This window comes from Pygoscelis adeliae, unplaced genomic scaffold (genome assembly GCF_000699105.1).
Source record: "Pygoscelis adeliae isolate BGI_AS28 unplaced genomic scaffold, ASM69910v1 Scaffold443, whole genome shotgun sequence".
Taxonomy (NCBI): domain Eukaryota; kingdom Metazoa; phylum Chordata; class Aves; order Sphenisciformes; family Spheniscidae; genus Pygoscelis; species Pygoscelis adeliae.
In genome coordinates this window covers 62787-87858 of record NW_008824447.1, presented here as the reverse complement: position 1 = coordinate 87858, position 25072 = coordinate 62787, and the positions used below count along the sequence as shown (strand labels likewise).

General features: G+C 40.2%; 1 protein-coding gene across 1 annotated transcript in view; it reads right to left on the bottom strand.

Moving 5' to 3' along the window:
* Positions 1 to 20481, bottom strand: part of DUSP16 (dual specificity phosphatase 16) — a 57310-nt gene extending 36829 nt beyond the window's left edge. Inside the window, exons 1-3 of the mRNA XM_009321012.1 lie at positions 20459 to 20481; positions 19425 to 19479; positions 5271 to 5351 (exon numbers count right to left, since the gene is read on the bottom strand). The gene's annotated coding sequence lies outside the window, so the exon portion shown is untranslated. The remainder of the gene's footprint in view (positions 1 to 5270; positions 5352 to 19424; positions 19480 to 20458) is intronic.
* Positions 20482 to 25072: the final 4591 nt, after the last annotated feature.

Below are 25072 nucleotides of genomic sequence, written 5' to 3'. Positions count from 1 at the left end.
ATGCCACCGAGCCTGTGACCCAAGCAGCCTTTCTACCTCTGCCTTCTGCTGGCTGGGACAAAGCAAAGTAACACAACTGTCACAAAACTGAAGTGGCCAGATGAAAAAAAAAAAAAAAAATTCAATTGATTGACAGTTTTGAGACAGCGAAACATTTCTAAACAGAAGCAAGTTATAAGTTTTGCCGGATTCTTAATGCACATAGAGCTACATATGGGGATGAAGATTTTATATATTCAAAAAACAATTTACATCCTCAGTTTAGCCAGGTTCAGCTGCAAAACTTGCATTTTACTTATAAAATAATTTTACATGCTTCAGTTTGAAATATTTGTTGTATATCTTAATTGCAAGAGAAGTCATGAATTCTAACTAATTTATATAGTTTATTAAAAGTCCTGTTACAGCAGCAGGTCAGTTGTGTTTAGCAATGGGAGATCCCAGGTCAGCAGATGTTTTGCTCGTTAGATATATTACACAAATCTAAATATACAAAATCTTAAATAAATAAAATTCTGAAAAAAGTACAAACTTCACTTTAACAATCCAAAAAAGAAAACTGAAAGAAACTTATTTTATGAGAGTTTCATGTAGCAATACAATAAAAACACCAGGTTTCCCATAAACAGCCATTAGGTTAACAAAATGTGATTTTCTATTTGCCCTGACTCTACTGCTATACAGCCAGTGCTTTTAAGCTTGCCCAGACAGATGGAAGCATATAGCAGTGAAATGCATATTGCTCTAAACTAGAAAAATTATTGGAAAAGTTACTATACCAAGCCTTAATTAAGCCTATTAAAAAAAACCACCCTATCTTTGCAACCTGGCTGGCAGGTGTGCTCCCCCTCAAAGAGCAGTCATTATATACTGGCCTCAGGCTCTCTGTAGACAAGCTGGAAGGTATCAAAAGATTATGCCATTACGCAAGGGGGGAAAATAGTGAAACTTGATAGTTGTGTCCATTTTTTTTTTCAGAGAGAAAAAAGTATTCTGCAATTTTTTTATTTCTCTTAACATGTCCTGTCATGAATTTTGATTCTCTTATTTGTATCAAAGGCTGCCAGATACCAAACCCACTGAACTCAATGAAAACTTTTCCACTGGCTCTAATGGGAATTGGCTCTAGCTCTTTTGTGAGCTAGACAGTTTGTTCGTGAGCTAGACAGTTTGTTTTGATGGGTAAATTGCTCACTTAAAGTCCAAGTAATAACAAGAAAATAAAGCAGCTGAGAAACTATAGAACTCTAAAACGGAGGCTGTTAAAAATGCGTAATCTTTAATTTGCAACTTTCAGTTTGGGTATATTTCTTATCTTCTAAATGCTTACAGCTCGCTGTCTTAGCCTTCACTCTCATATGATAGAAGTTTGTTTCAGAAGAACCTTAAAAAGAACTCAAACCAGTCATATATGGTGACTGGGTAAAAAGCATGTAAAGAACATAAGGCAAGTGGGCTACCAGTCAAGAATCCTTTTAAATAACGCTATTACCTTAACTTATAGCTATGTGTTAAGTTTCTGAAAGCATTCTGCCCATGACTTGAAAGTAATAAACTTAACAGTAATGTCACCTCAAGTTATTGTGACTGAAATCCTATTTTTACAGGAACAGCTCCATTGGGCAGGGGAGGAACATCGTTTTTATCAATTACAGGTTTTTGTTTTGTTTTAATTTTCTCTGCTTCTGGTACTATCAGACTTTGGGACTGTTCCTTGTGACCTATCTTAGCAAGAGAAACTGGCAGACTCCTGCTTTAGAGACTAGAGCTCTCCTCCCCTTCCTGGTGACTGCTCTTACCATTCAGCTACTATGAGGTGTTGAAATATCTGTTTCGTTTCTAATCATAGTTTGTAAAAAGGCAAAATTCAATTTCTTGACTGTTCTCTTTCTGCTGTGCTACTTGTGACTTAGATCGCAATGGTATGTATTGACACCATAGTGCCTCATAAAATGATGCAATATAATGCTTTGCCCTAAATTAGGCCATTATGTTCCAGATCTTCAAGGTAGGAAACCATCTAGTCACAGGATGTTCTACACTGAAATCAGGATTATGGAAAAGTGAGCCGTAATCGAGCTATGAGAATACTGCATGAAGTCACTCACATACACGCTGGTAATACTGCATGGCTTCTTCCTCCTTGTAGATGGACTGCAACATGTGTCACTGCTTGTTACTTCTTCTTTTAAAGAAGAAAATTAAACTTTTAACTCACTGTAAAACTAAAAAGATCTGTTCCACACCTGCCCGGTATCTTTACAGTTTCTCCATATTGTTTAAAGAACCAAAACAACAAAAACCCTACTACCTTCCATACAAACAACAGTGGATCTCTAATATGTACATCTAATGCTGCCACAGAACTACAGAATCCCTCTTTGCCTCAGGGATTCCTGTCCCCATCCCAAATGGCTCAGATGGAGCGAAGCAGGCAACCACAGAACTGGAAACCTGGCACTTAAGTTGTGTGTTTGATTCTTCAGTCAAAATAACTCACATTTTGTACGCACTCCTAATTTCTACTTCTACGACTTCAACTCAAAGCAATTCCCTTACCTCACAGCAGGACACTTGTTGGAGTTATCTCAGGCTTTGTCTCATATGATAGCAACTATTTTTAAAGAGGCAGATGCAGCAAGAATATATTTTAAAAACCTCTCAGAACGACACTCTAATTTTACCTCAGTTAAGGAACTGGCAGAGAGCTTCTAGAAGCCTTGCTACAATCTCTGAAAGACTTCTACCTTACATAAGAAGGTAACCTTGAAGTTGAACCTTGGCGTCATAAACGCTCAGCAATTTTGTTCCTGACATCACTAATGCCTGCTTTGTCAGGTGCCTACAGCAATGCTCCCGCATACATTACTGCTGCATGGCAAAACGCCAACAAAATAACTTTACAGCATCTGAACATTAAAAGGTCCTGAAGGGCAGCTTTTGCATACTCGGCCTGAGACAGATGATTTTTAAAACCATGTATTTTTCCACTTTCTAGAGGCAAACACATGCACATATGAGGAAAACACTATCTTCCCCTACAAATTCTCTTTCATGTTTCTCAGGATGGACACTAGCACAAAAAAGAAATCCAAAAGCTGAATCAAAACACAGAGGCAGGAGTTCCTAAACTGCAGGACACATGCCACTGCTGGCACATCAGCTGTTTTCAAAGGAGTATTTGGCTTCAGCGTTACTGAGCTGGGAGCTGCCAGTGGTTCAATAGCTGGTGCCAATACCATCAGCGCCAGCCCCTACCACCACAGCCACACAGGATACTCAACAAACAAGCCTACACAAACTCCTGCATCGGAGAGGAACTCCTGATCTAGGGATCACAGGGTGAATTCCCACTCCTGCGAGATGTTTTTTCCCCCCCAACATATATGACAGCCACAGCATTCCCTCACCAGCCTCAGAAAGATGGAAATAAAAGTCGTTCTGGACAGATGCTTGTAACCTATGCTACTAGAGACTGAGTGACAATCAAGGAGAGAGAGGGACGATCGTTGCTCAAGTTGCTACTCATCAGTGGCAAGAAACACAAAGTGTCTATGGAGCACAAGAGAAATAAGATTTCTAGTGAAAGCGAGGAATGGCTATACTACTTCTGAATTCAGCAAGCAAGCCAATACATTCCAGAGATCGACAACTGTGTAATAAACTGTAAAGTCAGGAGGGCGGGGGGAAATGTAAATGAGGTCACAAGAAGCCTACATCTTGCCTGCCATTGTGCAGACCACACAGAAGTGAGATTACAAATACTTCCGATTTAAAAGAAGAGATGTATTAACAAGGACTCATGTTCCTCAGCTGAGGGGAATGAGGGTGTCTTTTGGCTTTTCAGATGACTCGGGCAAGTGTCATCACCTCGTAAGAACATCACTTCCTCACATTGGTTGGGGGGTGGAAGAACACAGACTTTCCCCCACCCTCCCGGGCACACTCCACTTTGGTACAAGAGTGGAGAGCAGCAAGGAAGTCCCTCAAATAGAAACCCATACTTTTTTTTTTTTTTAAATGTCACTTACGTACCATGTTCATAAAAGAGAAGCGGTTTTAAGAATTTCACCCTGCTTTCCTCTGCTTATCTGTATGATCAGAATGGCTGCTCCCTCCTCTCCTACTTTCAGCACATCTGTACTTTAGATCTATATACACAGTCAAAATGGAATAGTGTTAATTTTCTCTTCCTTGTAGAAACAGCAGCCACATGCATATTAGATTACACACTGTAAATTCATGAGAAAGGCAAATATAATCCATTGGAAAAAAAATAGATGAAGGAGAATTTTCTGTTCAGTACTCTATTGTCCTTCATCCTACTTGACTAATTACTCAGTTTTGATTACTAGTTCTAAAGAAAAGTCACCCCACTTGTGATTGTGCTCACCAATCTGAAAACTGAGACGTGGAGAGATAAAGCCAGAAAGGAGATCAACTTCCCATGAATAAGCTGCATAAAACACCTCCAGTTTAGATTTTTAAGCTCGCTCTATTTCTACACCTACTGCTCAGTGACATTTTTACCACCAGCACTCTAAGATAGCTGGGCTAAGCAAGATGAATGGACCTTCCATTTAGATAACAGTAAGATATTGCTTTTCATACAAATAGTGGTATTTGAAATAATATAACGTGTTCTACTACCAAAACAAACCCAAAAAACAGACCACCAAAACACTGTATTTTGCTGACCTACTCAACATAGCCCCCAAACATGTGCAATGTTCTTGCAAAGATCATCCATGCACCATCACCCACCCTAAGCAATAAACCAGATTATTATCACTTGCATTTACCAAGAAGCCAACCTCTTTGACATTCACTGTAGAATAATAAACATTTATTACATGGTATAGCAGGGAAACCTGACTGATAGAATGTGAGCTCATCGGAAGTGTCAGCACATGCTGTAGATATGTTACATCACTCTATTCAACAGCTCAGACACTTTATTTGGGGACTCCCTTCTCCACCCATAGAAGCAAGAAGCTCTTTCCATTTCAAAATACTTTTTCATTGTAGGTTCACTGCATATAGTTTTGTGACACCCAGAATGAAAGCTTACCTAATCCACTCCAAACAAATACCATAATACATAACATTTTTAATTTCCTATTGCCTGGGACACTAGGCAACCAGGAAAAGTTTCACTGGATTTTTAAAAGATGATTCTCCCTGTATGACTTCCAAGTCAAAGCAACTGAAAATTCTGGAGTACTTTTATATTAATTCATTATTGCTTCATGTCAAAAGCAATTACTCACCTACATTTAAGTCAAAATCTAAATGGGCTGAACAGGATGACAGAGGGTAGTCCACATACAAAGGCCAGCAGAGGGAAATACCTAAACACAGGAACATAAATTAAAAAAATAAAAATCCTTATTACAAGTAAAAAAAAAAAAAAAAACAGAAAAGGAATTTCACACTTTCAGTGTAGTGATTTGCTGTAAAATTCCCCAAACACATGAAAACCTAGGTGAGAAGAGATCTATAAATGCTAGCGTTCATTTAAATGGAAAGGGTCTGAAATAGAAAGTTATGTTATATTGATTTTCTGAAAGAAAAGAAAAAAACCCCACAGCAAATCTCTCCACTATCTTTAAAAAGAAAAATGTTGGAGATTCTTAAAACAACAACAACCAAACAAAAAACCCCAACCAACAGTAGCCTTCCAAACAATCTGACACATGTCCCTGCTAGAAAACTAATCTGTAACTAGCATTCACGGGTGATGCATTTGCATGAATTCAAGCAAATTCACAAATTCTTGTTCAGTATCTATTAATATAGGCGATTGCCATAAGTCAGTCTGATTACAGATGTATTTTGCATGGACAAAGACTAACGAAACAAAACATCTTGGGTAATTAATCCCACCTCCCCACACGCTAAAAAAGCCAACACTGGAAACTGGTTACACTGGCATCACCAATCATTACGTATAATCATACCCGTACAAATTCTATACAAAGCACCTGCTGTTTCTACATGAACAAATTAAATTATAACCTTCACATGAGGAAGTAAAAATAAACACAGTGTCAGTTCCAAACCGTTTCCTGGGCAGCTAAAAACAAGATTCAAATCATCGCTATCGAGATGACAGCTCCACTTAATCACTGTAACATAAACCATGACAATAAATTATTGCCCAGCACTGCCTTGTTAGGAAATCCAGGAGTGGCTCCGAACCACATAGTAAATGATACCATGAAGAGCCACCGCAGCAGAGGGCTGAGCCCATTATGAGTCGGTGAACAGATTCAAAACCCACGTCACCTTGCGAGGAAAGGAGCTACAAGAATCACTTTGCCGTCCTTAGGCAACTGCTCTAAATACCTTGCAAACGTCAACAGCAGAACATGGATCTAGAGCCCTCCCGACACATAAAGAGTTTGCTACCCAGACCATGCTCTGCTCACTGGGACGGACACCTTGACTGGGACCTGCATGTTTGTCCCTGGGAGGTCCCAGGCTGGAGATCCTCTCACTTGTCCATCTTTAGCACATCCACATACGTACGTGAGAGCAGCAAACAAGTAAGAGGTGGACAAGAAGATCTGTTGAAGATTGGGCCAGCTCTGTTTCTCCCCCTGCCTGCTCTGGCTGGCAGGTACCCTCTCAAGCCCTAGGAAGAGGCTCTGCAGATCTCCCTTGCTCCTTTCCCCAGTCCAGCAGCAGAAGCCCGACAGAAGGCAACGGAGAATGAAGAGAAAGCTCATCCTGTTCATCGTATTTGTTGCTACCCCCTTTTCTAATCTCATCCCTGGAAATTAAAACTAACCTAGTGCTTAACGCCGATTAGGCTCTGCCTAGTTATAAGACCCTATGATCAGAGACCACCTTGTGACAGTCCAAGGAAACAAAGTACTGGGACAAAAAGCATCTCCCTTTTTGTTCCTTTGTGCTTCACATGCAGCTTCTGAAGTCTCTCTGAAAACTGCCAGGTAGTCTTCATATTCACTAGTGCCTGCCATTCATGCCTCTCCAAAGTCCTTACAAATACACTAGCTCAGGAAAATATATACTGTTTTTCCCACTGTAATGAATAGAAGTAAATCAGAAGTTTAAAGCAGCACCCAAGAGCCCTCATTTCACCATTGGGTGCAATTAATCATGCTGAAGAGCAGATGAGAAACAAAGCATATACTCAATTTCAACACAGTTTACTGGAAGGAGGTGTCACATTTTTAGAACAGGACCCATTCATGATTGAAGACCGCGCTGCTACAAGTTCAGCCATAAGCATTAAGTGCATTTGGAAATTCCCTGGCAATGCTGTTAAAGGAACAGACATTTCCTGTAATTTTCAGAAACATTTTATATCTCCCCTCCTCCTTTTTAGCCTTGGTGGTAAGAAAGGGGAGAGAGAGAGAGGATACCATATTACCATTAAGTGAAATATGAATGAGCCACCCAAGTTTAAAGTGGAAACTTCAGCTATTTGTGCTTAGGAGAAATTTAAAAAAAAAAAAAAGTCTTTCATCATTAAAAGGCCAGGATTTTTCTGCTGACTTTAGGAAAAGAAATATACATCCTTTCAATTAGGGTGAATTACAAAAGGATATAAACTTGGCTTTTTACTTACTTCTGGCAAATAAGAAGTCCTTCAGGCCTTATTTAAATACCTTTTTCTGTCTTCCAGCATCAGAAATGGAAGCCTTTTTTTCTCCTCTCTTGCTCAGGGCCTTCCCTAAACTGCAGCTAAATGAACCCAACCAGTCAGGTCACACAGAACGTTCCTCCCACAGCTACAGAGTTGTGGTGCATCAAGCAAGCTAGAAGCCAGGGAGAGACTGAACAGTCAAGCGTGACAGCATCCTTCTAAGGACCTCAGTACCCACCTCTCCTTTCCTAAAAGTTTAATCCTGTCCTTTCCTAAAGATGTAATCTTGTATGAAGTATCTGGCATAAAATTTATAAAATTTACAATAAGTTATAATAATTTATATAAGTTATTTATCCATGTAATCTGAGTCTGAAGAGATCCAACCCAAAGCCACAGCATCTAACGTAAGAATTCACAAACTGAATTAAAACCAGAGGACAGCTGCCTATCCTTACAAAACGCATCATGAGCACTATTTGGGTCCTGTATACCGAATGGTGAAGATTCGTCATTTAGTCGTAACAACTGGCAAAGTCCACGCCTGCCTGTCTCTATCAGTAACTGTATTTTAGCATTTGATTCAAAGACACAAAGTGCAAAAAGGGAAAACCTTAAAAGGTTGAACTACTTTATAAACCCTCAAGCTGTTGAAATTCCAGCATCTCCTTATTCTTTGTAGAACAAGACTGCTTTACAGCAGCCCCTTTCATGACACCAAGGTTTTCATCTACTACACAATCCTCACATCCCGAATCAGATTAAGAGGAGGAGGAGTGCTCTGAAGAGTAGTGCTAAATAAACATCAAGCACAACAGTTGTAATAGTCCATGCTACTTCTTTAAAAAGCTTCCCATTAAAGAAGATAAGATGGGACCTCAGAGCCTTCAGATAATGGTTAGCCTTCAAGTTTAAGGCCTTTTGCCTAGTGAGAGACTTTAAGGGGGAGATGTTCAAATAATATGGGCCTGCAAATAAGGAGCCAAAAATTAATAAAAAAACGCAATTCTGATCTGCTTTGTGGTCACTGTATGATGAAAACAGAAGGTGGATCTGAAGCCTTCATACAAGAACAAGGACGGATTAAAGGCAGAGGATAATGATGGTAATTTTATTAGGGAAATAAATCAGAATAGCTTCTGGGCAAGGCAGGGGTGAATTTCTTGCAACAGGCTTTTTAATGACTCTTCTCTTAAATTAAATTGAATGACTAAAGATCACAGTGAGTCAATCTCCTTTAAGAACAGAGACATGTAAACTGCTTCCATGGTACGCTGTGGGTTAAAATGTTCTGGTCTTTCACCCATTTGAGGAAATGACACCAGTTCTCCCGGAAGGCAACATGCACATTCAACCCCTTCACATCAGGGCATGAGAAAGTTTGGAAGGAATTTCTTTTATTTTTTTATTTTTTTTAACTGTCAACATTAATACTTTGTTTCTTCCTGCTTGTGTCTGAAAATACAGCGCTGCACTGCGCTGCATGCATGTCCTGTCAGCTGTACAGTGAAACATCTAGAAGTTTTTAAAAAAATACCTAAGCATTAACTAAATCTGTTGTCAGACTTATTTAAAAAACCCTCTGCATGCTCAAAACAAAATTAATATTGTAAGCAGTGTATGCTACATAGCGACAAAAGCACACAGAAGCTTCTTCAGAAGGGATGCTGTGCCCAATAAAATATCTACATTACACGTATGTAAGCTCAGTCCTACTCAGTAAAGCAGTTAAGTTTAATTGGGTTTCTCCTTAAATGACATTTCTATGGCAGGGAAACAGAATAGATGGTGGAAAACAGCAAGTCCACAAACACGGTACAGCCCAACTATCTCAAAGTGGGGTAGAGAAGGAGACGTAGAGGTGTATGGTATACAGCAATGGCTCCCAATTAACGTGGTGGAATAATTCAAGGTGTTAGGTGCTCCCGGAAATTAAACAGTTGCAGTAATCCTGTTAAGAGGTTTCCCATTCTGGGCTGTGCAGAGTAGGAAGGGGTTCGGGCTATGACATGGAGTTACTGCAGAATTGCAGATGAAGCCCAGAAAATTAAATTAACAAACTCCTAGATCCAGACAATTGGAACCTGAATCTCTCACCATGGTTAAGACTCGTGATAGCTCACACACTGGGAACAGAACATATTTTCATACCTAATTTGTACCCACAAAGGTAATTCTGATGGCCTGCTTATTACAATTGCTTTCAAATTTCAATTTAATTGACAAGACCGTTTAGGAACAAAAGCAGAAGTCATGGTATCTCACTGAGCTACGCTCCAGGTAACATGCCCTGGTACATCTTTCCCAAAGGATCCCAAGTGTTTCTTTGAATTTGAATCATGTTATACAAGACCTGCAGCGGTGCCAAAGCCACATTTCTAGCACGGTAACTACACGACTGAAAAGAGAAGCCACATATATCTTTAAAACGGAAGGAGAGAGCAGAGGTTGACTTATGTTCCCCAGCTGTGCCTCTTACATCACTATAAACATTACCATTTAAGTATAGGAAGAAGAGTGACATAACCACAAAATATATTAATCCCCCTTAAGAACAACTGACAAAACGTGACTGCTGTTACATCTACTTTGCAAGAATTAAAAGGGACCAGGACTTTTTAAATTTTGAAGAGCAAAAGTGTGGAATACCAAACCGAGGGAGTAAATTCTGCTATTATCTGATACGCGCCTTAGTCAAAGACCAGGGTCAACAAGAAATGCTTTGTAGCAACCTCGCTGGGCTTCTAACAGGATTTTGAATAACAAAGAGAAACAAAACGTATTCCCTTAAATTACATTTGTATTATCCTGTTTGAAGTGTGCTTACATGTATGCACAGCTCCATACAATCTATAAACAAGATTTTGCATTTCTCCAGAATTTGTAGATGTCCTCTGTTTTACATAGTCCTTTAAAAAACAACCAGAAAGGCACTGATTGTTGTCAAAGTAATCCCAAGCTAGGAGAGTTCAATATACTTCTGCAATAACTGAGGTAACGTATCAACAGAATGGATCAACTTCATTCAGTGCATGCAGAGCCAACTAAAATATTTGAAAAGAAGTATATCATCTGCAAACTGCAAGATCCTGGTATTTCTTAGATATTCAGCAATGGGAGAAGCACCAGTTATTTGTCAACGATCATGGATACATCAATAAATAATACTGATTAGTCTTATAATAACTTACTGATTATACATAAATTCCTGTTGATACTGCTGGCAAGTGTTCTGATCATTTTCAGACAGACTTCCAGTCTGCATGTGAGCAGCCCATAGGAACGAGTTAGGTTTTGGTACGCAATCCTGAGGTTTTTACCTCCAGGAAACTGATCCTGAAGGATAAAGGTATACGATGGGTGGTCCTTAATCACTTCCTTCATGTGAAGATTGAGGTCAGAGTGGAAAAAGAGCCAAGGAAGGAAATCTGCAGCACCCCTCAAACACACATACACACCTTCCTGAACAACTCCTTCGACAGTTTAGAGGGTTAACTTGTACTTTAAATTAAGTAGTCAGAGGTTGGGATAGAAATAAACAGCTTGCACAAGCAACACACTGTGCTATTAACTTTTTAGAAGTGACTTAAAAATTAGGTCAGTCTAATTTGTGGCTGATACTTTGTTCTTTCACTACTATGAACTCACAATGATGTCAGTCTCATGTTGAAACATGCCACATTTAGCAGCGTACAGGCTTCCTGAGAGACTCTCTCAGCCTTCCTTTGTGCAAAAGGCTTCTGCCAGATTCTTAGCTCATACTTCACTGACTCAGGCATGCCACTCCAGTTTCAAGGGAGTTACACTGGCTTCCCTTCAAATACGGCACCAGCTCCATACTTTGGGGGGTTTTTTTGGTTTGGTTTTTGTTTTGTTTTTTTTTTTTTTTTTTTAAAAACTTTACTGACTAATAGTTTAAGAACATGTGGCCATATTCAGGTTACCATTTTAGGCCTCACCTTCTTTAGACAACATCCAGAAGAGAACTGCCCATTAAAAGGTGTGGGGAAACAGATGCTTTGAACTAATTCAATCCACCTTTCAATACTTAAAGGGGGCTTTAAGATGAAAGACAGATGAAGAGAGACTTTTTACCAGGGCCTGTAGTGACAGGACAAGGGACAATGGTTTTAAACTGAAAGAGGGTAGGTTTAGACTGGACATAAGGAAGAATTTTTTTTACAATGAGTGTGGTGGGACACTGGAAACAGGTTGCCCAGAGAAGTTGTGGATGCCCCATCACTGGAAGTGTTCAAGGGTAGGTTGGCTGGGGCTTTGAGCAACCTGATCTAGTGGAAGATGTCCCCTGCCCACAGCAGGGGGGCTGGACTAAGTGATCTTCAAAGGTCCCTTCCAACACAAACCATTCTATGACTCCATGATCTTTCCCCATCCTTACCCGATCTAAAGAAATCCTAAATGTCCCTGTATTCTACCCAAATTCAGCTAACTCTGGAGGATGCATATCATCCCACTGAATTGGGACTTACTACAGAAATGCTTCTTATGCAGCCACCCCAAAAAACCAAAGCACACTCACATAGAGAAGCTAATCTGTCTGCATACCTTCCTTGAACATCAAAAGTGATCTTTTCATTATTATTTCTGACACAAAACTTGCTGTGGGGTTTTTAAGCATGCTAGCAAAGACGACAACTTGTGAAGCACAAGGATGTTGTGTGTCCAGCTACAAAACTTCGGATGAGCCTTGGACCCAGCAGTAAGCTTTTGCAAACATCTTTAACCAGTCCCAAGTGAAGCAGCTGTTTGAACCACCACTGCTGCTTGTTTTGCTTGAATGGCAAAATTAAACTGAAAGAGTTAAAGGAGAGATTTTAAAAGCAGTAATTAGTCCCTTCCACTTCTCACCTGCCAGCAGGAGACCCACTCTGAGGTGCCACCCTACCTCTCCCTCCACTGTTTTTCATCCTCTCAAATGGGCCCAATCAGCATTTTGTGTGGCTCCTCTCTAACTTGAAGGCATAAAAAAAATCTCAGGTAGGAATAAAGGAAAACCATCTAAAAATACAGCAGTAGGTAAAAAACCCCCACAACAGGTGACTTTGAAAATGGCCATCTGCCAGCTCGTTCTTAGCAATCCTAATTCTTACCATTTAACTCATGTTTATGCCCGTTGCTAAATATCTATACTTAACACTGTGTGCATCTTAACTGCAGTCAATCTACGTTTCCTACTGTAGCAGCCGTCACAGAAACTCTACCTCACAAAAACTCAGCTGGAGCAGAAGCAAAAGAGGAAAAAAAGGGTGACCATTTATATGCTGCTAAAGCATTTCTCTTGGGGCTACACTATGAGAGATATAATACTAGCCCAGACTCTCCCACTCTCTTGTTCGTGATGCTGTGTTTCCCAACTGGTACAGCTATTTTTATTTGGTTTTTGTTTGTTTGTTTTAAACTATCATGTCAGCATGTTCAAACCTATATTATACATCCATGGAACAATGCTATCGCATAAATACTTAACATGGTTAGAAAAGCATCCCACTCTGTCTCAGGAAAAGACACGTTATCTCACGGTCATTTCCAGCACCACATTAAATTCCAGCTACTCTATGGAAGAAAACATACAGACGTGGTTCACAAGAACTACATATCCAACAGATCCTCACTATTACTGCTGTATCTGCAACTGCCCAAGGATACAGGAAAGGCAAGTCTCGCAGGGAGAAGTGACATCTCTTATGAGACCAGTTAATATGGAGCGATAAGGAGAGGGAGGGCATGAACTCCAGAATGCACAAGCCCTTCCTCACACAGACGGATGCGAAACAGAACCAAACCATGACACAGAAACAAAAGCCAAGGCTTCCGAAACATCTCAACACCCAGCCTGTCCCTCTTCCCAAACAGGAAAAGAAGAAGTCCAAAGCACATCCCGAAGTATGTCATAAATTACCCAATGAATCACATTCCTCGTGGAAACTCTCTGGCTGAAGCCACACCACTGAAAATACCCAACACAAGACAGAAAGAAACCTAAAAGATACCCTCAAAGAAAGAACACTCCCCTCTCTCCGAACCCTTGGAGTTAATACCAAAACAAGAAAATCCTGGAGTCATCACAGAGTTACTAGATTTGTGGTACATTTTTCCCATAAACAAACTTTTCTCTGGATTATCAAGTTGTTTTTTATTATTATTAGCTCAAACTTGACCTAGATTTAGCTTTATATTCACTGCTTTTGTTTCAGGCTTCAAGTAGGCTTTGTGTTCCTGAAGCCTTGCCTGTCTTCCCCAAAACTAGTCACTTTAAACAGAAAGAAAAAAAAAAAAAAATCCCTCTCCTTACAAACTTTTCTTATAACCTGTCTGAAAAAATGTTTGTATTTTCTGGGGAAAAAAACCCAAAAAACAAACAACAGCCACAAAACAAAACAAAACCCACACATACAAAAAACCCATGCAAAAATGACAGTTTCCTTAAAACTATTTTTCAGGCTACTGAAAAACTTTGACCATTTCCAGCTACAATAAAAATGTACCACATTACTAAAAATGATAGAACTAGATTTCATTCTACAAAGCTACGAGAAGTAGCTTTCATAGAAAATTGTTTTTTACTTTAAAATCAATTTTCTTTTCCTTCAGTTCCAAGTTGACTTAAAGGTATCAGTGACAAAGATCGTAGGTGAGATTAGACACACTTGCCTTTACAAAGTCACGACAGTGATAGATAGAGTCAATGTGTTTGTTACATGGGTTTTTTGTTTGCTTGGTTTTTAATTCTATTTGGATTGCAAAGAAACGTTAGCTAGCTAGTTTGCCACCTAGAGTGGTGTATGCAATTTAGCTTCTCCACGGGAACTCCGAGTAGCATGAAAAGGCTGACCCTGGTGGCTTGAACCACAGAGCACGAGGAGTCATGGCAAAAAGACACCTGAGAGAAGCCAGTTACTACCAATGAATGCCAAAAGTGTTTCAGATGCACAGACTTAGGCGAGAAATCTCTTCCAGAAAAGACTTCATCCCTGACTGCAATTGCCCTCTCTGACAGGATTATAGCACAGGTCAAAATGTGCAGGAAAAGAGTTTAACGCAACCACAGAAGCAGAGGTCACCAGGAAAGAGGGGAAGGAGAAGCACTCCTCCCACCCCCTTCAGACTTCTTCCTCTGCAGCCGCACCAGCAGGCTCAAGCTAGAGCAGTAAATGCCTAGGCACACACTTCTGAAATCAAATAGTCCATAACCTGGGAGCTGGGGAAAGTCAAGCACAAATCCAAATAACTTTTTGGAACATCCAAATTTTAATTTGGCTTAGACTGCTTTGGAACAGGCAAAATAAAAAAACCTATGACTTAGATCTAAAAGAAAATGTATCTTGTCTACCTGTAGCTACAATGCCTATCCAAGACTAAAACATTTCTCCTAATCTTGTTCTCACCATCAGTTTAAAGCATAGTTTTGCCAAGGTTCAGCTTTCTGGCACTCTATTGAAAGCATAACCACATAAGATCTTCTTGAGAACCAGCTTTAGGTTTGGCAGGGAGACCACCTGGCATCAAAGGTATGACTTTTGGTATGCCTATGACCATATACTTGAATTTTAGTCAAAAAGCAAGAAGCTGCAGGGATTTATTTTTTTTTAAATGTGTTTGGCAGCTAAATTCTCCTGATATTCCATGGGCATTGAGCATGCTTCAGTGCAGGGACAGACAGTGTGCAGAGAAGATGCTTATATCTGAGACTCGCCAGCTAGCTCTGAACCAAACCACCAACTTGGTGCTCAAACTAGCTTTGATAGAAAGGTGGGTTTATTCATGCAGGCTCACCCCACGGCATGGCTACAGAGCTTTCTATACCCCGGCTAAACACTTTCTCCATGGCACTTCACAGCGTAGGGCAGATGGACTAGGCTGAGCATCTCAATCTGCACTATCCCCCTCACTGCCACGTCCAGAATGATTGGTTCTGCAATTGCTGCTGTGTGCCATTACAGTACCAAACACCAGAGAAAGCAGATGATCTCTTAAGCTTGAGTTATTACTTCTGCTCAAACACACTGACAGCATAAGGAATGGAAAATAATCTTACCACGAGCACACAGAAGTTGCTGCAGACAGCAGTGGTGGTCTGTTTATGGAGTTGAGTGAGAAGTATGCTGGAATAACTGAAGGAGAGGAAAAATACCCTAGTGCCCCAAGAAGATGAACCTGGCCATCAGATATTAATCCACAAAACCTACAGTTGTCCCCAGGAGTTGATACACCTTTGGCTTTAAACAAAGCATCCACTGCTTGGATGGGAAAGGGGGACTTGTCCACAAAGAATTTCTGCTCTGATGGTACAAACGAATGGTGCCTGCTGCCTGGGTCTAAAGATCCAAAGCCCCATGGCACATTTCGAAGTGCACCATTGCCCCTTATGCCCGATCGCTGTAGTTTTTTTAGTGTGTTTAAGGTCAAACTCAAAGTTAATAACTCCTTTCAGCACAAGTCTGTAGAGTCAAGTATGAGAAAGCACCAACATGATGATTGCTCACACAGTCTCAGCACACCATCCTTGTTCTTACACAGCATGATAGGGACGTTCCTCACATAAGCACCTTCCTCGGGGAAGTACTCGCTCAATCGAGGAATAATTATTTAACCACGATCCCATCTGCTTTGCACTCCTGTTAAAGAAAATCTTATGCAAAAAGGTAAGAGCTTGGCTGCGAGTCCTTGGCCAAAATATCCTCTTACCAGTGCTGTGCTGCTTGCCAGGTCATCGCTGTTTGTACTTCAGAAGTTTGCAGCAGACAGACCGTGCCAAATCCAAAGAACTTTGTCATTAAAAGAAAAACTTCAAGCCTAACAGCAGGAAGTGCTCTCCATGCTTCACTAATCTTGTCAAACTATACTGTACAGACAATTACAATTAATAAAAGTATTCTTAGGAAGCTTAATGACAGCTTTGGAGCCATGGTTTCTCTGCTTCAGGTAGACCGGAATGAGGAAAACAGCAGGGAAGAAAATTTCTCTTGCTGTACTTCAGCCCCTCAAACGCAAAAAGGACTCCCAAGGGAAACTGCCCCAGACAGCAATTCAAGTGGTACAGATCTACCCAGGAACATCAGCTTCTCTTTCTGCCTACCCATGGGAAACACCTTTACTACCAGCACCTGAGCTTATAACCACAGAAAAGCACAATCCTGTTCCACATTAGCTACTTAAAGGCATTTGAGGTGATTCTTCTGAAAGGAGTAAACAGACAAAGCTCACCAGCTCCAAGAACATCTGAAAAAACACTCGCACTGTCACCACTCAGCAGAGAGAGATGTGCAATAAAACGGCCCACTCCTTCACTACATTTTGTACCTACTACTGTATATAACTCCCATGACTTAAAGCAGTGGCTCCCACACAGGATGCTGAATAGTCTAGGTAAGTATCTTTTAGCACATTTCTATTTTGACAAAACCATAATGATATCCAAAACTCTTTTGGTGGACAACTGACGCCAAGTAAATGATTTACTGACTTAGAATTCACATTTCTTTTTAGGGATAAATGATCACAGAGGACCAGACTAAGAATTTAAATATGTCTACCTTCTTTTAGTATTTTTAAGGCACTACCAGATCCTCCTGGGGCCTGTCACAGACTGTCTATCCATCCAGCAAGGCTAAAGGCAATTCCCACGGTACTCCACCCAACCCTTGCTCTTTTCAGACATTTAAATGTAATCAGGTTTATCCACGAGAAAGCTTTTCTAATGAGCAAGTTCCATGTCTGAACCCAGCAATTAGATTACCAATAGTTTCAGACACAGACAAACTTGCAAAATCCATCTCTAGACTACTGATGTCCCAAGCAGGAATAGTGTGTTGCATCCACCATAGCAGAAGCATTCAGAACTTTACAAAGAGAGCAGCCAACATGCAAAGAGCCTGGAGGTAACACTTCCATCAGGTTTACTGAGATAGGCATCCTTTGGTTGTCTCACAACAATTAAGAAAACCTTAAAGTTGAATAATTAGGAAGGAGAAGAGCAACTCTGGGCCACCTTTTATGCTTCACAGGTTTCAACTAAACCATAAAGAACAAGACACTAAGCCGCCTGGAAGGTCTGGTAATTTTGTTACCTTATTTATAGTATTATCGTGATCAATTGCATTTCAATTTTAATTTCTGAATCCAGATGAGAGTTACTTAATCCGTTATAAAACTATAAACATAGCTAAATTGTTTGAGGTTGACAGCCACACTAAGAGATAAATGAATTTGTGGCATCCTATACAAACAGTTCGGTGAAACCCCAGCATTACATATGAGCACCTGATGGGCCTTTTAAACACACAGTCAGATCTGAAAACTCAATCAGAAAACTTGCCAATTTGTTGTAGCTTTGAGTTTCCTAAAATACCACCCCAAAAGCTCTGAAAGCAAATCTCAGTTTAATACACACGTGCACTACTTCACCAAGTTCCCAGAGAACACAGTAACAACAGCAGTCAAAGGGATGTGTCCTGCTGGAGCAGAAACAAGTTTACATGAACTATGTTTTGGGTACTGTCAGGAACCACCTCCCATCACTTTGAAATTTTGAGACAGCAGTCTAAGACGAGGCGAGGTGTCAATCTGTGAAAACCTCCACAGCAAACCTAATCATCCATTAAGGAAACAACCACTGCTTGTAACACAGTCTCAAGAGAAAAAAAATAGAAACACAGAAATTAACACCAGAAGTTACAGAAGAAAGGTGGTTTTGTTTGTTTAAGACTTACTTTGAAGATATCATGTTGTGCATGCCAACTGTTGGCAGTCATCAACAAAAATAAATTCTTGCTGTTAACAGAAGTAACTGAAAAGACAGGCAACTTAAGACGTTACTACACTTTCTTCTGGATTTTAACCACCACACATTGCAATAAAAACGGTGACAGAAAGAAAACATGATTAACTAATGGCCAATCTAGAGAAACGTGTCACTAGCTAATGGCTTCACCTACAAATCAAGTCACTGCATGTTTCACTCATCTCTAGCACCCTCCCGAAGGAAATAAAAAATCTGCTACAGCTGAGAGGCTCCCCTTTTTGCATTCCCCTTTCCCATCAACTTACTTCATCTCATGATGGATTTCTCCCTAGACTTCTACATCAAAGCTAGAGTTGTATCCTGCCTATTTTTCCACTTGGTATTAAGACAATTTAAACAACGTAGATGGATAAAAAACGCTCACCTAGGCACACGATCTCTTTTTGCTAGTAGCACAGTAACATTTCCTTCGGCCTTGACTATGCTGCTCACACCTACACAGAACACTGCAGCAAATTTTCCAGAGCTGTTCCTTTGACCAGATGCATCTTTATTTTCTTCTTAAGCCAGATGAGACCACATGAGACCCTTACCTATCTCACACGCCTTCCAAACACTGCCTCAAAACCACTACTTTGCCACAATGTCTACAAGGACTTTGGCATCAGTACTAAGACTATTATGTCGACCAGAATTGCCTAGGTGAACACCACTCCTCTCCAAACACAGCAGAGTCCATCGTCTGTGACTGGCCTCCTGGGTTCTGTAATAAATATCTGTATTACTGCATGGAAGGGATACTCTAAAAAAAGTGTGTATTAAGTAAAAATAAGCTGCATCTTTGGTTTTAGATGCCAAAGCAAACAAGATTAGTAGTCCATAAAGAAAGTAACTGAGTTATTTACCACTTTGGAGTTCTACCAAGTATTTGATACAACCAAGCTAAAGCAGAGTATTTTAGTATACTTTCATTACAACTTGTTTTTGAGTAACTGGGTCTCAAGACAGCACTGTTTTTTTGCAGAAAAAAGATGCAATCTACAATACCTTTTCTCTACTTCTGGAGTAACACTTCTTAATCATTCCATTTCACAACAGTGACCTTAAAAAAAAATGAAGAAACAAGTATTTTGATAACCAGTTCTCTGTGCTTAGTGTTTCATAACAATGTTATGCTCGCAGAGATGCCATGTCATTCCGGACAGAGTGTATTTCAAAATGGAAACCTATCAAGAAGGAATTTAGAGAATCATGCTCCCCAAATGAAGGGAAGACAGCTGATACAGAAGCGAAGAGCACGCTATACTATGGGTCCAGCCTTCCTTACTCCTTTAGTTGGTAAAATGGCACTGGCATTACATTTGAAGTCAGCTGAAGCACTCTGTATATGAGGAACCATAAGTTGCCATGAAGATTGATGAGGAGAAGTCTTTTCGCAGGGGAAAATAAAAACAAACCACCCCCAAAAAAAGTTTGTATGTGGCTGTTGGGAGGAGGGGAGGAACAACAGGAAGGAGAAGAAGTCACTATGAATCTGGCATCTTTAATTCAGGAAAAATCAGAGCTCTTGCAATTCCCACAAACTAAACAAGGAATCACACAGTTACTGTAGAAAAGGGGGAAGAGTCAAGCCAATTCTGTTTAGAGAAGGAAGTAAGGGGAATACCATGCCAAACGCAAGAGGAATTTAATTTGACAAAGGAGAATCTACATTTCATTTTAGCCTTTGAAATGCAGCAGGACATGCCAAGGGACATTTTTCATTCCATGTTTGTTCTTTACCTGGAAATAAGAAACTAAGCTTTTCCCCTGCTCCTCACTAGAGTGATCTTAGTACTATGTTGGAAAGTCAGTTTACTGTTTGCATTAGATCACTGCTAAATGACAGTGGCCATAACACAACCAAGTTCATCACACTCAGGGAAGGAACCCTACGAAAACTAGTACCACGCCGTTGCATTTCAGAAATGGTGATTAAGACACCGCCAGTCCAAAAGATCCTCAATTCAAGGAGAGAGAGGAAATTAAAAGCTGCATGTTTAGCTCCCAGCTGAGTCTGAAGTTGCAGAAGGTATACATACCACTTCGCAAGGAAAGGGAACAGGAAGCCAGGGAAGAAAAGAGTCATTATGTTTAAATGGTAACATTTTCGTGAGGTTACACAGGCCAAATGAGCATATCCCAGAAAAATGTGAATCCAAGCCTGGGTAAAGAAACAGAAAGCAGAATAAATGACAGCAGATTTAAAACAAAACAAAACAAAACTTTAGGAGAGCAGAGAGTATCAGATCGGAAAAATGTATCAAAATAATAAGAAAAATCATAAGAGCTCATGCACAAAAATGGAAGGGTGCAATTAAATTTGATACTAGCAACTAGATAATAATAGCTGAGAGAGCAAAAATAGGTTTCTTTGGAAGAGCCTCTCCCACACAGGATGCTGGCAAAAGATAAGCTCGAGATAGACTAAGATGATCTACTGTCAGGATCAACATGTCAAAAGAAGAGAAGAAAAAAAAAATAATTATTAACTAACAGTAAGTCACCATGTCCTCAAGATTTATGAGGGAATTAAAGAATGTAAGGGCTGAGCAGATAACAGAAATATGTAATGCTCATTAAAGCGAGCTATTCCAGCATAGGTATGAAGTGTTTGTAAAACATGCTATAGGTGACAGAAAAAAGAAAAAAAAAAAAAAAATCAGTGAACTTCAGTACTAGAAAAACTGATTTTAAAGTAGCCACACAGAACCTTTGGCAGACCTGATGCTAGGTATAAAGGAGCATAAGGCAAGAAATGAGGGAGGACACAGAACCATGCTTCTCCATCTGACCCAAACCCACCATTAAATTTGCCCATATGTCTTTGAGCCTGTCAACTCAATTGTTTAAAGGAACTTTATGTAGACTTACTAGAAAGTCCATTTTGTAGTCTATAACAAAAAGTTCCAAAGAATCTACATTTTAAGATAAACATAGTATTTACAACCATATGCACACAGCCATTCCCCACCACTGAGGAGGTGGAAAAAAACTCAGAGAAGTAGTAGAGAAAAAAAAAGACAAATTGATGTCTCTCTTGATAGAACAATATTGCACAAAGTTGTTGGAAATTAACCACTTTTCAGGTTAATTCTTTAGCTTTGCACCTGGCTGAATGGCAGAGCTGTGTCAATGGACAGGCTACTTCAGTTCGTACAAACCCACATACAAATTTGATACAAGTCAGCAAAACTCAGCCTGCGCGGCCTGGTGGAGCAGGGGGGAAGTTTCTTCCCTGAATGAAAAAAGCCCTCAGTTGCCAAAATGCCACCAAGAACAACACTAGTATCGACATGCTGTAGGGACAGCAGTTTCATCAGTAGGATGCTCTGGATTCCTATCTGCCCTATACATGATCTTCTGCAACACCATCTCTTCCAGCGTGGATGCCGTTGCATTACAGCAATGCAAGCAGCCACACAGCGACAGGAACTCTGCAGAGCTCCAGCTGAACCAGCAGAACCTTGTTACTCTAGGCAGGACCCCAGGAAGATGATCCTCGTATCAGAATACTATTACTCAAAGTAAACGTAAAGAACACTCAAAAAACCCAAATGATTTTGAGATTGAAAGTATACAAAAAATACGATGTTATGATTAAAAAGAAGTCAGAACTCCCCACCCCCCCAAAGAGGAATGGCAGTACTAAATCAAATTCTAGGTTTAATCAACACCTCCCCCAGAGCAGTTGGCAGAGATAACACAAGGAATTAACAAGTGAGGAAAATGAGAGTTCCATATGACAACTCTGAAGACACTGGTACCATTTAAATTAATATGAGGTGAAAAGGAAAAAAAAAAAATCAGACAGGGTAAAAAATTAATAGGCATTACTCGCCATCCATTCTCAAAGCAGAAAAGAGACTTTTCATTTTACCATATAAGTATGACATCAATGAAATGCTTCCAAGTTTTCAGTAAAAAGGGATTAGGCTTTCATTTCAATTTCCTTTGAAAGATCAAGTAATGATCAGAAATCACAAGCATGTTCAAACAAATACATCATAAGCTAATGAACGTGCAAAATTTATCTGCCTACTTCAGATAGCTATAACCACTAAAACTACATACTAAGTGTTCCATGAAGACCACGTATCCAGATCTTCTCAACTCATTATACGTACACACAGCCTAAGAAGGCTTATCTGCAAGGCTGTTTTGCTTCGCTAGCTAATTAATTGCTTTTCTTATCATATAAAACATTGAGAAATCACTTTGAATGAAAGCTTTATAAGATGTAAGCTGCTCTGGACAGAGTGTTCCTATATATATACACACATATATGCATGTGTTCATGTATATATAGATACATAGTTTGTATGTGGCTGTATGTATATAAAAACACACACATATATATACACACACATATATATATGTGGCTGTATGTATATAAAAACACACACACATATATATATACACACACATGTATACACGTCCTGTCACTGTTTTGAAGGCGAAGCATCCTTACAGAACTCAAGTTCTAAACTTGTCAGGTGGCAAGAGCTGCCAATGGAACACAAAGCTCTCGGAGCTCTGGGAAGCCAAGCCAAGTCAACTTGAATGCACAGCAACAAACGGCTATCAGGTTTTTAGCTTGAATCGACGGTTCCCGTCTTAGTTTCCAGTGGGCAAATCCATATAATGAATACAATTCTTGCTGCCTCTGCAGAAAGACAAGCTTGGAAAGGAATTCCTCCGAGTTTCAACAATTCCCTCCAGACTGCCAAGGGCTGCAACGGGCTTACCTGCACTACAGGAGACAGGTAACTCCTGTCAATACCCGCATGACTTGTCTTGTGGGCCAAGCGCACAGGAAGCCCCCAAAAAAGGGCAAAAGACGGGTCTCTGGAACAAGAGGAAATTCTTTTGCTGGAGCATGCCTGGCTAGTAAACCACTAAGCCCTTTCCTACCCCCTCAACAGGCAGACAGGTCAACAGGAGGCAGAGCCCATCATACCTTTGGCTGCTCCAAGAACTGCTGTTTCAGAGCATCACACGCACACATGCACCCAGCCGAAAGGGCAGACTGAGGGGAGACGCTCCACAGCAGCTTAAAACAAGCTAAGTCAGGGCTACCCGAGAGCAACCCTTATGCCAGCTCACATGTTAATTCACTCAAAGAGCTAAATCAGTCACAAACTAACTGTACAAGCAAGTAGAATAAACAAACGCATAAATAAACCACATCCAATCACTTTTCAGCCATTTCTGGTTCCCGGGTCACTGTGGAATCCTGAAAGTCATTAAAAGAGTGAGTTTGCAATGACGGTGGCTGGGAAGCCAAGAAGAGAATCACAGTAACCGTGAGTGTTTGGTGTTACCTGCCATAGAAATGCACGCTACGTTGCACTAACTTGAGACAGCTCCACCAGTTTCAGTGGATCCACGCTATTGTTCTCCCATTTCACTTTTACTGCTACCGAACCTATTTCTTTTGGTCAACAAGGGTAATAGCAAGTTGGGCAGAACGCAGAAGAAAGGAGAGAACGGTCTACAGAGTATTTTACTTCTAGGTTTTGTCTATGTGTCAAAAAGGCAGGTAACTTAAGGTGCGGCATGGAGCGAATGACCACCTAGAGCCTACAGAGCAAACAGTGTGATGGATTTCTGGTCTGCTTCAAGCAAAACACGAACAGGTTAGCTCAAACAGCGTAACAGGCTACTTTTGAGTTCATTCTCTGACTTGGCCTCAAGTGAAGTATAAGCAGTCATAAAAACTACTCTAAGCAGCAGACTCAGGGCAGCAGCTAGAGGCAGAGGGGCTGTGTCAAGCAGCTGGACTCGGTAACCTTTTCTACTCACACAGCTGGAAAAAGACACTTTGTCAATAGCCTTTAGACTACTGTTCTTCTGCTTTCTATATTTAGATTAAAGCTCCTTGTGGCACTGACCAGTTCTGTTTACAAAGCACTCACACCAGTGGCAGCACATAACACAACCCAAAAATGTTAGAAGACAAACAGCAGGGGCCTGGGGAAGCTGGTACATTTGTACCTGCAACTTCGTTAGAGGACATCAGCCTCTTGAACCAGACACGTTCCAGAAGCAAACACAAAATTTGCCAAGTTTGTTTTTTTTTTTTCTATTTTTAAAGATAAAAGCTTCTCTTCCAACTAGAATAGCTATGTACATACCCAGTTCAAAAATAGGCAACAATAAATTACTAATAGCATGAAGAAAAATAGCAACTCACAACAGAAGTGTTTAGACAGATCATTTTCCCCACTCCTTCCCACCCTCTCAGTTGCACTGAAAGACACGTCTTTACATGTAGTCGGGAGCATGCTATTTGAAGCCTAAATCTCTGAACCTTACAAATTTCCAACATGAAGATACTGTCTATAGTGCAACATTTTAAAATCAACTGATTCTTAAATATTTACAAATGCCTAGCAATAAAGACCAAACACACAAACCCATACAATATTATTCTCCCAACAGCCGCCACATATTCTAATCCAGCATTTCTAGTTTTCAGTATGTATTTTCAGTTACATGAATTATAAACTAAAATACAGACTCAGAAAGACAAAACACACAACTCATTAGTGTTTAGCAATCTTTAGAAGGTATTTTCTAGATGCACAAATAGTATTTACTACTATGAACCCACTGGAAGCTACACCTTTCCTTGTACTTCCTATAACTTGTCA